Source organism: Cyprinus carpio, chromosome A24, assembly GCF_018340385.1.
Source record: "Cyprinus carpio isolate SPL01 chromosome A24, ASM1834038v1, whole genome shotgun sequence".
NCBI lineage: Eukaryota > Metazoa > Chordata > Actinopteri > Cypriniformes > Cyprinidae > Cyprinus > Cyprinus carpio.
This window is the reverse complement of record NC_056595.1, coordinates 351,454-366,650: the sequence shown is the minus strand read 5'-3', so window position 1 is coordinate 366,650 and position 15,197 is coordinate 351,454.

Sequence of the window (15,197 nt, the reverse complement as noted above, 5' to 3'; positions counted from 1 at the left end):
AGGGTTACCGCTAAGGGTTCACACAAAACAAGGGGAGTCCGCCTTTAGTTACTATGCGCCACATGCCAGTTGGAAATCAGCTTTCCAGAAGAGATCAGATGTGCTAAAAAACATAGTCACATTTAAATCTAGACTCAAAAGACTCATCTGTTTAGCTGTGCATTTGTTGTGGCATGAGCACTGTGGCGATGTCGGAACTGATTGCACTGTATTTTAAATGTAAAAAAAATCATTTACTATTTTAACTTTTTAAATTCATTTTAAAGTCAACTTTTAAATCATTTTCAAAGTTTTAAAATTGCTTTTTTTATTATTATTTAGCTCCATGATTTATTTTACTTTCGTTACATGAAGCACTGAGAATTACATTGTGGTATTGAGATGTGACTATAAAATAAACTTGCCTTGCCTAAGCTGAATCACTTCCTTTGTGGTATCTTTGCTTGGTTGTTGTGTTGTTCCTGAAAGCAAGTTTACTACTGCCATAAGTCTGCTCTAGTTTACTTTGAAAGCCTTTTTGGATTGTTTTTGTGTTTTTGTTTTGAGACTATTTTGCTCTTTTTGATCCTTTTTGGGGACTGAAGATTTTTTGTCTGTTTTTTTGGGAACTTTACCTTAAGCAAAGAATTTCTGTTCTCTTTTTTTGCTGTTTTTGTTAAAACTCTTCTGAGGTAAGTTAAGAACGCATCTGACCGATTAGGTTCAACTACCCTTCTGTGGCTCAGTGGATAGAAATTAAGACTCTTGTGCCAGAGACCCAAGTTGCTGAGCCCCAGTTCTGACAGATTCAATTAATAAGATCTGATGAAATTGCAGCTCGATTGGACTCTTGTCAGAAAGTGATAAGACTTTAAATTTTATGGACGTCGCCATCTTTGACATTACTTTGGGTCACTGTTGCTATGGTTACAATGGAAGCAATATGGACTTGACTCCCATTACATGTTCATACAGACAACATAAACAGGACTTTCACACCTGGAAGTAAATCTGGTTGTTGATCCAATAAACTGACAGTGTGAATGTAGCCCTAAACCATAAATGATTCCAAATAGTTATCAAGTATGTAACACACCCCCACCCTCTTGTTTTTAACTAAACATGTTACACCCTCAATTGTAAAGGCCTCACCTTGCTCTCAAACCATCCAAATACAATGTCAAAGCAAACAAAAATATGTAATTCTCACTTTCTGTTATGAAATGAGCCTCCAAATGGCAAAGGTTGCATGTGGTTCAGGTGAGCACTATGCAACATCATCAGTACTTCTCAATATCATAAAACTGATTCTTTCTTATTTCCTCACTCCCTCTGTCCTTTAGCCTGTGACCCGGAATCCAATCAAACTCTCCCAGGGTATATTCATTTTTAAATTGCTTTGTGATGAGGCGATGAAGGAGGACAGAGGAACAATTGTATATGCCACAGCGGACAGGTGCTCATGCTGAACTTTGCACTGCACTGTTTGCAGTGAATATGCACGCGAGGCACCAGCGCGATCAAAGAGCTGAAACATACAAAATACTTCTTCATTTTTGCTTATACTGTAAAGGCCCAGGAATTTGAAAGTGCCAAAGTATTAGAAGTTTGAAGAGTCAAGAATATTAGCAGTTTATTAAAATTGGTTTGAAACACTGTTCCATTCTTATTTTGCTCTGGAGCCTGAACAGAAAAAATATTTTTGCTAAGAACAAAGTATCAAAGTATTTGACAACCTACACCCACCCACTCGTACTTCTGAGTGGGAGATTTTCCCAGGGCAGCTTGCCCTAAAATATGGGCGCTAACTCAGATGGCGGCACCAGAAGTGAGGGGATACAGTGACCAAGGGGGCAGGGCCGGGCCCCCTGTGACCCCCTGTGACACTGACGCTGCACAGGTGCGCAGAATTGCAGAAGCCTTGTTGTGAAATGAACTCTCATTGAAATCCTCATTGGCTCCAAAACTTGCAACTTTTATATATTTCCTTCTTATTACACTTATAGTAAGGATTAGGAATAGTGGTTAGAGAGCTTGACTCCTAACCCTAAGGTTGTGGGTTCGAGTCTTGGGCCGGCAATACCATGACTGAAGTGCTCTTGAGCAAGGCTCCGAACCCCCAACGGCTCCCCGGGCGCTGAAGCATAAATGGCTGCCTCCGGGTGTGTGTGCGTGCGCGCACCTGGATGGGGTTAATGCAGAGCATGAATTCTGAGTATGGGTCACCATACTTGGCTGTATGTCACTTTCACTTTCACTTATGAGATGGGCTTTATAGGTAGGTTTAGGTTGTATGCTTTTATTTTGCCATATTATGATTTCTCATGTCACTGGGTTGTTTGGTAAGTGCAAATCTTAAATACATTGTGAGATTATCTTTTTATTGGTTTATATATTTTCATTGTTGTGTGATGATGATGATGATGATGATGATGTTGTTTTAAGGTGTGGTAGGTTTCAGCATTCAATCGGTCTTTAAAGACAAATTAACAGATGTACACAGTGGCATATTCAGAATTGCATTTTTTTACGGGGGCAAAAGTGAGACGGCACTTGGGGGATGTTGTGGCCTAATGGTTAGAGTGTGTCAGACCAGATGATCATGGGTTCGAGTCTCAGTAGTAGCAGGAATTGTAGGCGAATCACTGAATCCCCAACTGCTCCCTGGGCACTACAGCAAAAATGGCTGCCTACTGCTCCGGGTGTGTGTTCACTGTTAAATGGGTTAAATGCAGAGGACATATTCCGAGTATGGGTTATCACACATCATGTCACTTTCATGTAGGACCCTTCACTTACCTAAATATTCCTTATAGCTAAAACCAATGTAAAATTACACTTTTTTTCCCCCAGTTTATTTTACAGATTTTCCTGTATTTTTTAAATACAGAAAATATGAATAATTAAAAAAATAGATTGTGAATTTACATGTCTATTGTAAAATAACATGAAAAACCTGTAACTGTGAACGTTTAAGAAAAATGTTAAACCCTTTACCCTCATTCACTATTCCACTTTACTCTAGCCCACTTGACAAGTGAATGAAAAGAAGTGAGTGAAGTCATTGATGAAAACATGCTGTTAACAAGCAGAAAACAACAAAAGGTAAAACCAGTTAACACCAGCATCCTGACATTTCCAAGTTCAAGCTCTTTCACTTACAGTGACCGTGATATAAAGCATTAACAGTTCCAAATAGTTTTGAAGTATGTAACACACCTTCTCTCTGCTTTCTGTATGCTACACCCACAGTTGTAAATGCCTCACCTTGCTCTACCCACATACAATGTTGATTAAAACAAAACTTGTAATTAAAATGCTGTATGTGAGATTTAAATCTCTCAAGATCTCAGCAAAGGAGGATTAAACAATTCCAGAAACAGCATTACTAGCTTCATATATTACTAACCAGACTGACTTTATGTCAGACGTCTACAGAAGTATTTATTGAGAATTAACAATGAGTAGTTTTTGGTGAATTTCACTCAACATTTAGTGAAAGTTCATAGCACTACCCTTGTGAAAAAGAAGTGTGCTTAATTGTATTAAAAGTGTACTTTTTTGTGTACTTCAAATCTTAAAAGTATACTTTTTTCAAAAGTGTACTTGCAGATAATATAAATTAAATTTAAAGAAAAGAGAGTACACTTTAATGACAATAGGTCTTGACATACTAAGTGCATTTTATAAAAATGCACTTTATAATAATTTCTAATTAAGTATTACTTAAATATACATTTTACATAATTATGATTTTATTGTTTTAAATAAGTACACTTATTTTGATATTTATCAATATACTAAAGCTCATGTATAATTTTAATTAAGTTTTAATTTCAACTTAAATTTGTTCTCCAAAATTACATTTGTTAATGTATTTTAAATGTATTTGTAACGAAGCATCAACAGAGTGAGAATCCATCTGCAGCTTTATTCCAAAACATGGTAAACAGGCAAAGTCAATCACCAGCAAACACAACAGAGAAGACAATCCAAATCATAGTCAGGAGAATGCAAAGGTCAGGGCAGGCAGTAAACAATCGATAAGAGAGAGAGGCAGTCCAAGGTAATTCACAGAGAGATCAGGCACGGAAGGAAACCACTCAGAAGTGTAAACCGGGCCAATACAAGACTTCGCATGAGGAAGGATCTGGGAGTTGCTTATATAGTCACCTAATGGGCGCATCAGGTGCAGGAATAATCAGGACCAGGTATGTGGGTGGGTGTGTGTGTGTGTGTGTGTGTGTGTGTGTGTGTGTGTGTGTGTGTGTCTAGTCCAAGTTGAGGATCAGTATACTTACAATATCATTATGTTGTAAGTCATTTAAACATTTTAAGTGTGTTAATTGCAAGCAAAAGTTTAACAAATCTAAACCAAATTAATGTGCATTTCAAATAGCCTACATGTGGTTTCCATTATAGGCTAAACTGCACTGTAAACATGACTTTTAGTTAGGTGAATGAGTCTAACCATAGTCTTTGGACTAACTACACAACAAATTTAGAACAACTTGAACTTGAATAGAAAATGGAAAGCTTGAAATAATACATAACCACACACAGTGTCTCTTTTTGTTTAATGCGCATGCGCCAAAATACTGCGTCATGACAGCGCACTACTTCACCAGATTTTGAAAAATGTGCTGTGCGCCATGTTTGTGTAATCGCGATGCGTGAGGGAACAAACAAAAGAACAAAGGAGCACCACGTTTGGATAATTACAGATGAGACTTTATGTACTGCAGACGATGAATCAAGTAAGTATATCTTGATGTAAGCTTTGTTTATTCTTAATTAGTCTTGCCATTCGTGCGGCTTTCACAATAACACTGCAGTTCTTTCTATATGAACTCGGGAGGTGAATTAATCGCATAATTTATCTATGACTGCATTCTGATTGATTGATTGATTGATAATGTTTATTTCATTCATGGATATTTTCCAACAACAACAAAAAAAACTTCATCATCCCCATATATATAATTTATAAAACCATGATGAAAAGGAGGCAGGGTGAAGAATATCTTATATTTCCTGCCCCCTCAACAACAATAAAAAAAAAACTCAACATATCAAATCCCCGTCAATGCATGACAATAACAAATGAAACAAACTAGAAACCAAAACATCAACCTAAAACAGATTCCAAAGCAAAAGCAAACCATGATCACAACTATCATCATCATCATCAATTTCTATAAGTATTCATCCAAAACAAAAGCAAACCATGATCACAACCATCATCATCATCATCATCATCATCATCAATTTCTATGTGTTCATACAAATCCATTGTTTTCTCTTTAAATCTTTTTTTAAACTGAAATATATTTTTACATTGCTTTAGTTCATTTTGTAGAGAATTCCAAACTTTCACTCCCACCACTGAAGTACACATTTGTTTTGCTGTTGTCCTTACAGTTTGATACCTAAAATTGTCCCTTTCTTCTTCCTTCATTTTCTATAAGGACAAACAAGTGTTGAAGGTTTGTGGGCAATACTCTATTTTTTGCTTTAAACATAAGAATAAGTGTCCGTAATTCGACCAATTCTTTAAATTTTAACAATTTAGAAGCCAAAAAATAAGGCATTTGTGTGCTCTCTATAATCTGTTTTAAATATAATTCGTATGACTCTCTTTTGTAATAGAAAGAGTGACTTTGTATTGCTTTGATATGTGTTTCCCCACACCTCCACACAGTAGCTGATGTAGGGCAACACCAGTGCACAATACAAAGTTCTCAATGCCTTCTAATCTAACACGTTTTACCTTATTTAGTACAAAAATACTCTTAGATATCTTTTTTTGTATGTATAAGATATGTGGTTTCCAAGTCAGCGCTTCATCTAATAACACACCCAAAAACCTAAATTCCCTAACTTTCATTATTTTTGTTCCTGCTATTGATAGTACAATACTATCATCTTTTTTTCTATTACCAAAAATCATAAACTTTGTTTTCTTTAGATTTAATGACAACCTATTAATGTCAAACCATTCCTTCACTTTAACCATTTCTTGTTCCATACTAATTACCAATTCATTTAAGTCATTTACTGAGAGGTAAATGTTTGTGTCATCTGCAAAAAGAACAAAATTCAATAACTTAGATACATCACAAATATCATTAATGTAAAGTATAAATAATTTTGGTCCTAAAACTGAACCTTGCGGTATACCACATTTAATTTGCATATTATTGGATTTTGTATTATTATACTGAACATACTGTTGTCTTTTGTTCAAATAACTACTTAACCAATCCAATACTATTCTCTCACACACCATATAATTTTAACTTTGATAACAAGATTGAATGATCAACTGTATCAAATGCTTTCTTTAAGTCAATAAACACACCTATTGTGTGTTTCTTGTTGTCAGTTGCATTTACTATGTCCTCAACAATGTTCATGGTTGCAGAAGCTGTAGATCTTCCTGAACGGAATCCATACTGACTCTCGTTTAACAACTGTTTTTTTTTTTTTCAATAAATTCATCTAATTTTTGCACAAAATTTTTTTCAACGACTTAAGAAAATTGAGATAATAATGAAATTGGTCTATAATTTGTAAACATATGCTTATCACCATCTTTGTATAGTGGGACCACCTTTGCTACCTTCATCCTATTAGGAAAAATCCCTGTTTGAAATGAAAGATTAAATATGTAACTTAAAGGTTTAACAATACAATCAATGTTTTTTTTTTTTCACAATGATCATATCTAACCCATCCGTATCTGTAGATGTCTTGTTTTTTAATGCATTTACTGTAAATAGAATTTTATTTTCACTAACATCTCCAAGAAACATTGATTGGAGTACTCTACTCCCCCTTGTCCCTCCATTCTGTGACCCTAAGTTATGTTTTTCAATATTCTCTACTAGCTTGGGTCCCACATTTACAAAAAAGGAATTAAATTCATTTACTACTTCGTTTAAGTTTTTAATTTTTCTTATTATCCTCGTTTATGAAATGGTGTGGTGTACTGTCCTGACCTGATGTACTTTTCCCAATCAGCTTATTCAAAATATTCCATGTTTTTTTCTAATAAACTTCCAAAATAATCTTTTTTCGCTTGTCTCATTATTGTTGTTAATTTCTTTTTATACAGCTTATACTTCATTTCTGCTTCTTTTGACCTAAATTTGATAAAATCTCTATAAAAGTTTTATCTTCTTTTTGCATGCATTCTGTAGTCCCCTAGTAATCCAAGGGTTTTTGCTAAAGCTGTCCTTATATCTACACTGCACATATGGACAATGCCTTTCATATAATGTAAGATATTTATCTAGAAAAGCTTCATATGCTGCATTTACTTCCCCGAAGTTTTTTAATGAATTGTTGCCCAGTCAGCTCACCCTCATCACACATTATAAGCTAAAAGTGCCATTAAATCACTATCCCTGTGGATTTTAACACTGTGGTCAAGCCAGCCGCCAAGTCGAAAAAGCACGGTCAAATCTATCCGCCACGTTATTTCGAGGGTCATGCATTAACTGCCTATTAAGGTAAAAACCGTCAGAGAACTGATCTGAATGCAGTGTTCTTCCAGTGAACGCAATTTTTTCCCCAACACATAGTCCGTAACTGTCTGATGTTGAATACCAAAATAAAACCCCTCCAATACTCATATTACAAAATAAGAGCAAGAATATACGCTTGCTGTATCTCTACATTAAAAAAGCTATAAAAATAAAAGTTCTAAATTACACAGACCAGTTTCACCTTAGAAGGAGAGTACACCTTCCCACAGTGTCAGCTGCATTGTTTCAGGACTGTCTGAAGTGGAATTACAAAATAACAGCTCCCACAACTTTAATATATGTGGCCATACCCAGGGACTTTTCATGGTACCACCTTTCACCTTTCAATGTGTCACATTGATTCTAGAAATGTGTAAGCCAGAAATATCAGGGAACTGCTACAAAGCAAAAAGGCAGTAACTGCATTTTTGGTCAAAAATTAGTTATTGTTATTTTCAGGACATTCAAGGCATCCTTTGTTATGTGACAAAACATCTTATCTGAAATGTGTCGTTTTGGAGAAAAATGGTAGTTGTTTGTACAGTAACTGCAAAAAGCCATAGTGAAACAAAGCATGAGTACAGTAACATCCATTACTGTATTCTTGTTATGTTTTACCTAACAAAAAATAACCGAGTTGCTGCGCAGTGAAGTTACTGTTTCCATGGTGAACACAGACAGCTGATTTCGCGGCATCCTCGCGAGTCGCGGGGCGGTTTTTACATTTGCGATTTCACCCTTCTAACTTCACACAAATTTTGAGGAAAGAAGATGGTCGAACTGGCGTTGAAAAGAAAATACCCGGAGAATGGTAAGTTACAGTGACAGATTAAACATTAAGAGGCTAGGCTATCACAATATAAGCACTTGTAAGCTGTCAGGGCGGGACTTCCTCTCAGAGGTCCATTCAGATGGCATTATGCTAATTAACAGGCAATGTTTTAAATAGCTTTGCTTACCTGCCCCTGATCCTCCCTGCTCCCAGTTGTAACTTTATCCTCTGTAACTTCACATCATCGCCGATGCCATGTCATCATTTTGTTGATCATGTCACAAAGTTATAATCCAACCAGCGGTGGAAAAATATTCAATAACTAGAAAAGCACTCGGTGAGCACTAACCTCTGTCAAGGTAGCCTATAAGGTCACTGAGGCAATACTAATTCCAAATGTCCCGTGTTCTGGATCACCACCAAAATGTAGTCATCTGGTCCTTATACCCATGTTGTCCAAAAATGTCATCCAAATCCATACAGTACTTTTCGAATTATTTTACTAACGAACAGACAGACAGAAACAGCACCAAAAGATAACCTTTGGCCGGAGGTAAAACTTCTAAAGACATCAGGCTATCCCATAACATCCAAGCAGCCACCGTGATCTTCTTCGCTCTTATTAGGCTAACTTACATGAACGGCGTCTTCTTTTTTCATAGGCTAAGTTAATCATTCACGGCGTTGTTGTCCAGCAGGAGAATATAACTGTCCATAAACACAACTATCAGTGTAACGTGTTCAACTTAAAACACACTCTTCACAGCCGCTGTTTGAAGACTATGTCCGCTGTTTAGAGCAGTTAGCGATTTGTGAGCAAAACTGACATCTTTCTCTTTAGTAAGCATCCATGCTTTCAACAAAAAACAAACTTCCGCAGGTATTTACGCCCCCTCCCTCTCCCCCCTTAGCTCTCAGACTCAAACACACTGTTCCTAAGCATTTATTTATTGCACGGCTTCTTCTTCTGAATATAAAATTATATGTTTAATTTGGATTCCCCTAAATTCTATTAAAAATGTTGTCCCTCTGCATGACTGCAAGCTTCTATGTTTTATCCTATTATTGTAGGCCTAATGTAAATATGAAGCCAGGTTGCGTTTTTGTGTGTTGGCTTTATTTCGTTCTTCGGGTCATGTTTTCCCGTATATGCAAGAAGTGGGCGGGCAATTTGCTATATGTATGTACAGTCGTGGCCAAAAGTTTTGAGTATATGTATGTACAGTCGTGGCCAAAAGTTTTGAGAATTACATAAATATTAGTTTTCAAAAAGTTTGCTGCTAAACTGCTTTTAGATCTTTGTTTCAGTTGTTTTCTGTGATGTACTGAAATATAATTACAAGCACTTCATACGTTTCAAAGGCTTTTATCGACAATTACATGACATTGGGCATGCTCTCAATCAACTTCTGGGCCAAACATTCTTTTTCAGGACCTCTGCAATTCGACTGGGCATGCTCTCAATCAACTTCTGGGCCAAATCCTGACTGATAGCAACCCATTCTTTCATAATAACTTCTTGGAGTTTGTCAGAATTAGTGGGTTTTTGTTTGTCCAGCCGCCTCTTGAGGATTGACCACAAGTTCGCAATGGGATTAAGATCTGGGGAGTTTCCAGGCCATGGACCCAAAATTTCAACATTCTGGTCCCCGAGCCACTTAGTTATCACTTTTGCCTTATGGCACGGTGCTCCATCGTGCTGGAAAATGCATTGTTCTTCACCAAACTGTTATTGGGTTGTTGGAAGAAGTTGCTGTTGGAGGGTGTTTTGGTACCATTCTTTATTCATGGCTGTGTTTTTGGGCAGAATTGTGAGTGAGCCCACTCCCTTGGATGAGAAGCAACCCCACACATGAATGGTGTCAGGATGCTTTACTGTTGGCATGACACAGGACTGATGGTAGCGCTCACCTTTTCTTCTCTGGACAAGCCTTTTTCCAGATGCCCCAAACAATCGGAAAGGGGCTTCATCGGAAAATATGACTTTGCCCCAGTCCTCAGCAGTCCATTCACTATACTTTCTGCAGAAGATCAATCTGTCCCTGATGTTTTTTTTGGAGAGAAGTGGCTTCTTTGCTAACCTTCTTGACACCAGGCCATCTTCCAAAAGTCTTCGCCTCACTGTGCGTGCAGATGCGCTCACACCTGCCTGCTGCCATTCCTGAGCAAGCTCTGCACTGGTGGCACTCCGATCCCGCAGCTGAATCCTCTTTAGGAGACGATACTGGCTGCACACGTTTCTTTGCAGGTCACCATGGTTAACAATGGAAGAACGATGATTTCAAGCATCACCCTCCTTTTAACATGTCAAGTCTGCCATTCTAACCCAATCAGCCTGACATAATGATCTCCAGCCTTGTGCTCGTCAACATTCTCACCTGAGTTAACAAGATGATTACTGAAATGATCTCAGCAGGTCCTTTAATGACAGCAATGAAATGCAGTGGAAAGGTTTTTTGGGGATTAAGTTTTCATGGCAAAGAAGGACTATGCAATTCATCTGATCACTCTTCATAACATTCTGGAGTATATGCAAATTGCTATTATAAAAACTTAAGCAGCAACTTTTCCAATTTCCAATATTTATGTAATTCTCAAAACTTTTGGCCACGACTGTATATATAAATATGCATATGTATGTGTATATATATATATGCATATGTATGTATGTATGTATGTATGTATGTATATATATGTATGTCTATGTATGTCCATATAATAGGGATTTACATTATGCCACTAATTTTCTCTCTTTTGCATTTAAGATACACATGTAGGTATTCCATCAAAGAGGCAGCAAGTCCTGCCCCCCACTGAAGAAATGGAGTGGACCATCCTGGACACTTTTCTGGATACCACCAGCGTGGACAGCTTATACGATGACATTACAGACCCAGATTATGTCCCAACCCATACGATGACACAGACTGAAGTGGAACTTGGAGACCCAGAGGAACAAGTTCAAGAGCCAGAGCCACAGCCAGAACCACAGCCAGGGCCACAGCCTGAAGTGGAATCACGTCGACCACCAATGAGAGAGCCATGTGGTGCCAAATGTCGAAGAAGGTGTACAGAGCATATTTCAGAGGAAAGACGGAGGGAGATATGGAGTCAATACTGGGAGATGACCTACACAGAAAGACGATCATGGATGTTTTACTCAATTACCTCAGTGCCAACCAAAAGAACAACAACTGGCCCAGAAAGTCGCCGTGGCTGCTTATTCATTTACCGGCTGCAAAACCAGAAAGGAGAGCCAAGACAGGTCTGCAAAATGTTTTTCCTGTCATCATTGGGCTATCACCCTAAAAATGACAGTCTGGTCATTTCCATGATGGGGAAGTCAAACACCAGGCCACTGGTTCCACCCAAGGACCAGAGAGGAAGGCAGGCTACAGTCAACAAGATGGACGTGAAGACCCTTGATGACCACATTGAGTCCTTCCATCCTTGTGTGAGCCATTACAGACGGGAGCATGCCCCAAATTGACGGTACCTGCCAAGTGACATCACTATAAAAATGATGCATTCAGACTACCTGGATAAAAGAAACACCTGCTCCTATGAAGCATACAGGAAGATTGTAAAAGACAAAAAAATCAGCTTTGCCAAACTTGGGGAGGAGCAATGTGAGGACTGTTTGGAACATGCTGAACATGCAAACTGCCACACAGGGGAGACTGAAAGCTCAGATTGCCCAGAGTGCCTAAGGAACAAACATAAGCAGTCTGCCCTAGAGAGCCGCCAAAGCTACCAGGCAGATGCAGAGAGGGACTGGCAGGATATGACATCAGTTCGGAGCGTGGACCTCCAGAAGGTGATAATGCTGCCACGCATGCCAGGAGTCAAGTCAGCAGTATTTACTCGTCGCATCATGGCATACCACGAAACATTTTCCTCAGTGGGGAAAAAAAAAAACAAAAAAAAAAAACACCATCTCTGTTTTGTGGCACGAGGGAATGGCTGGGGGAAGTGCAGCAGAAATTACATCAGCATACACAAACTGCATTGGAGAAGGAGCGGGATGTACGCCACAGCATATTCTGGGTGGACAACTGCAGTGCACAGAATAAGAACTGGTGCCTTCTATCCTCACTCGTCACTCTTGTGAACAGTGACACCATTTCACAGGAGGACATCACACTAAAGTTTTTTTGAGAGGGGACACACGTTCATGAGTGCAGACAGTTTCCACCATGGTGTCGAGCAGCAAATGAGGAGCCATCCAGGTGGTGTGGTCTACGACTTCGAGGACTTTGTGAGTGTTGTGGCAAGCTCCAACTCCAGGAAGGTGGATGTTGTCAAATTGGAGAATGCCAATGTGCTAGATTGGAGGGATGGCCACTCCACCGTCAAGGTCAAGAAAGCGCAAGCACCAAAGCTCAGGGAGATGGCAGATATACAGGTGCGGCATGGCTCCAAGAGCCTCTTTTACAAACTATCCCATACGGAGAATGAATTTATGGAATTGGACTTCCTAATGAAAAAATTCTCGCTGAAGGTGCCCACTCTTTTGCGACCACAGAATAGAGGGGTTGAGGAGGTCAAGAAGAGAGACATAATCTGTAATCTTTGTCCTCTCATGCCACCAAACAGGAGGGTGTTCTAGTATTCCCTGCCTGTGAGCAATGTTGTGGAGGATGAGGAGTAATAACCATATGAAATGTGGTGTTCATGTTCACCAATTAATTTGATTTCTATTATTATTACCATTATTTATATATAATATATATATATATATATATATATATAAAATCTGTACTCTATATACAAATATATATATATATATATATATAAAATCTGTACTCTATATACAATCTATTATTAAATGTATGTTTACTAATTTGAAATATCTGTCCCATGTATTCATTTCATTCAGTACTTTGTGTTTATAAACCTACTGAAACAGATACTGCACCGTATAAAATCAACTTGTTTATCTTATTTATCATCCTAAGAGTTTAAAAAGCCTTAGAAAAACTTAGACACAATTATTTTGTTTTGCTCTGTTGAATTGGAGTTTAACTTGCCTATATTGCTCCAAAGAAAAGTTGTTTTGGAGTGCTTTAACATTAATGTGATTTGTAGGTATAGCAGATACTGCATTACAGATACAGAAACACCCCCAGACACACATTAATCTAATACTCACAAATAATAATTTGGTCCTAAAATAAATAGTCCCCATTTGGACCTTGATACAGCTTAGCAATGTGAGACTTTAAGCAGCTGTTTCAGCACCAGAACAGCTTCCGGGTGGAAAATATTGACCTAAAATGGTCAAACTAGTTTGGGTTTGGTATATCCATGTTCAGGAAAACAAATGGTTCCAATTATTTCAAATACAGTGTATCTAAGACACCCATAGCCCAAGTTGTAGCAAAATAGTTTTTGGAGAATCTGTAGTTACTGCCTTTTTTCTTGGTATGGTGTCACGTTTTTGGTAAGTAATACAAAGCAATAATACAGTAACTGCAAAATAGGGGTAAAATATCAAATTAAATATGAGGATTGATATGTACAAAGAATAAGCTAATATAAAGTAACATAACAGCAACATGTCCAATAATCTACCTAAACTACTTAGGCTGGATGACAGGATAACTTTTAAGTCATTTTTCTCAGTTCTGCACTCTGCGTAGTTACTGCCTTTTTGCTTTGTAGGGCAGTATAGTTTAATATTGCTATTGCTTTTCAATTTTCCATTCTCTTTTATCAAGTGGTTAACAAACTCACCCAATTTATCAAACGATGCACAGATCCAGTAGTCTTTTTAAGTGAACACATGGCACAGTTTTCGGCTTTATCGATCACTGCAATATTCATATAAACAAAAATGAATTACTAACACACAAATATTTTACTGTCCATCCAGACTTTAAATCAGGCATTAAAAACAGTCTATTACCTCCAGTGACAATAACAATGTGCGTGTTACTTGTTTTATGTATATTGACAGTGGCATGAAAAGAAACAATATGTTTACATCCCATTCATTTTGGTGAATACCTTAGGGTAAATATCTGTGGGGCTGCTGTTTATATGACATTGCAGATATAATACTGTCATGTATTCAGGCTTCTGCATAGTCATCTGGCATCTGTAGTTGTTATTTTCCATAGTTGTTAACTTAAAAGTTTTGTTACCACGGATTACCCTTGATTTATAGAGAGACCCTATCAGATGTATGTAGGTAATGCAAGATTATAATATACTGTATTGATAAACTATATTATAGTTTTTTCCCCCCCTTGACCTTATTAGCATGCGATAATACTGTGACATCCATGCACTCTGTGGCAGCTTTAAAGTAATAGTGAAAAAACTTTGCTGAAAAGTGACATTCTTATTATAACCTAATAACGATTTTTGAATCTAACTGACAAGCTGCTTAACAGACTTGGTAAGCATGAGAGTTTTCTTTCAAAAGCCATTAAAATAGTGATGTTTACAATATACAGTGCCAGTCCAAAGATGGTAAAGTAAAAAATAATTTACAAACTATTTGATTATTGTAAACTAATAGTTAACAAACTGCAGTTAATACAATAATCAACTTCATACAAACACTGCTTTTGTAAGTCATTGTCACTGTAATTAACACTGTTAGTAACACTTTACAATAAGGTTCCATTACTTAACACTAACTACGATTGATAAATGATGTAGAAGTATTGTTCATTCTTAGTTCATACTAACTAAATTAGTTAACCTATGTTCATTTTTTAACATTTACTAATGCATAATTGCAACACAAATGTGTGCTAGTTAACATTAGTTAATGCACTTTAAATTACATGGACTGACAATGACATTAAAATTAATAGAAATTAATAATTACTGTAATAACTGTTTTGTTCATTGTTTCATCACTGTAGTTAATACATTAACTAACATTAACATATGTAACCTTATTG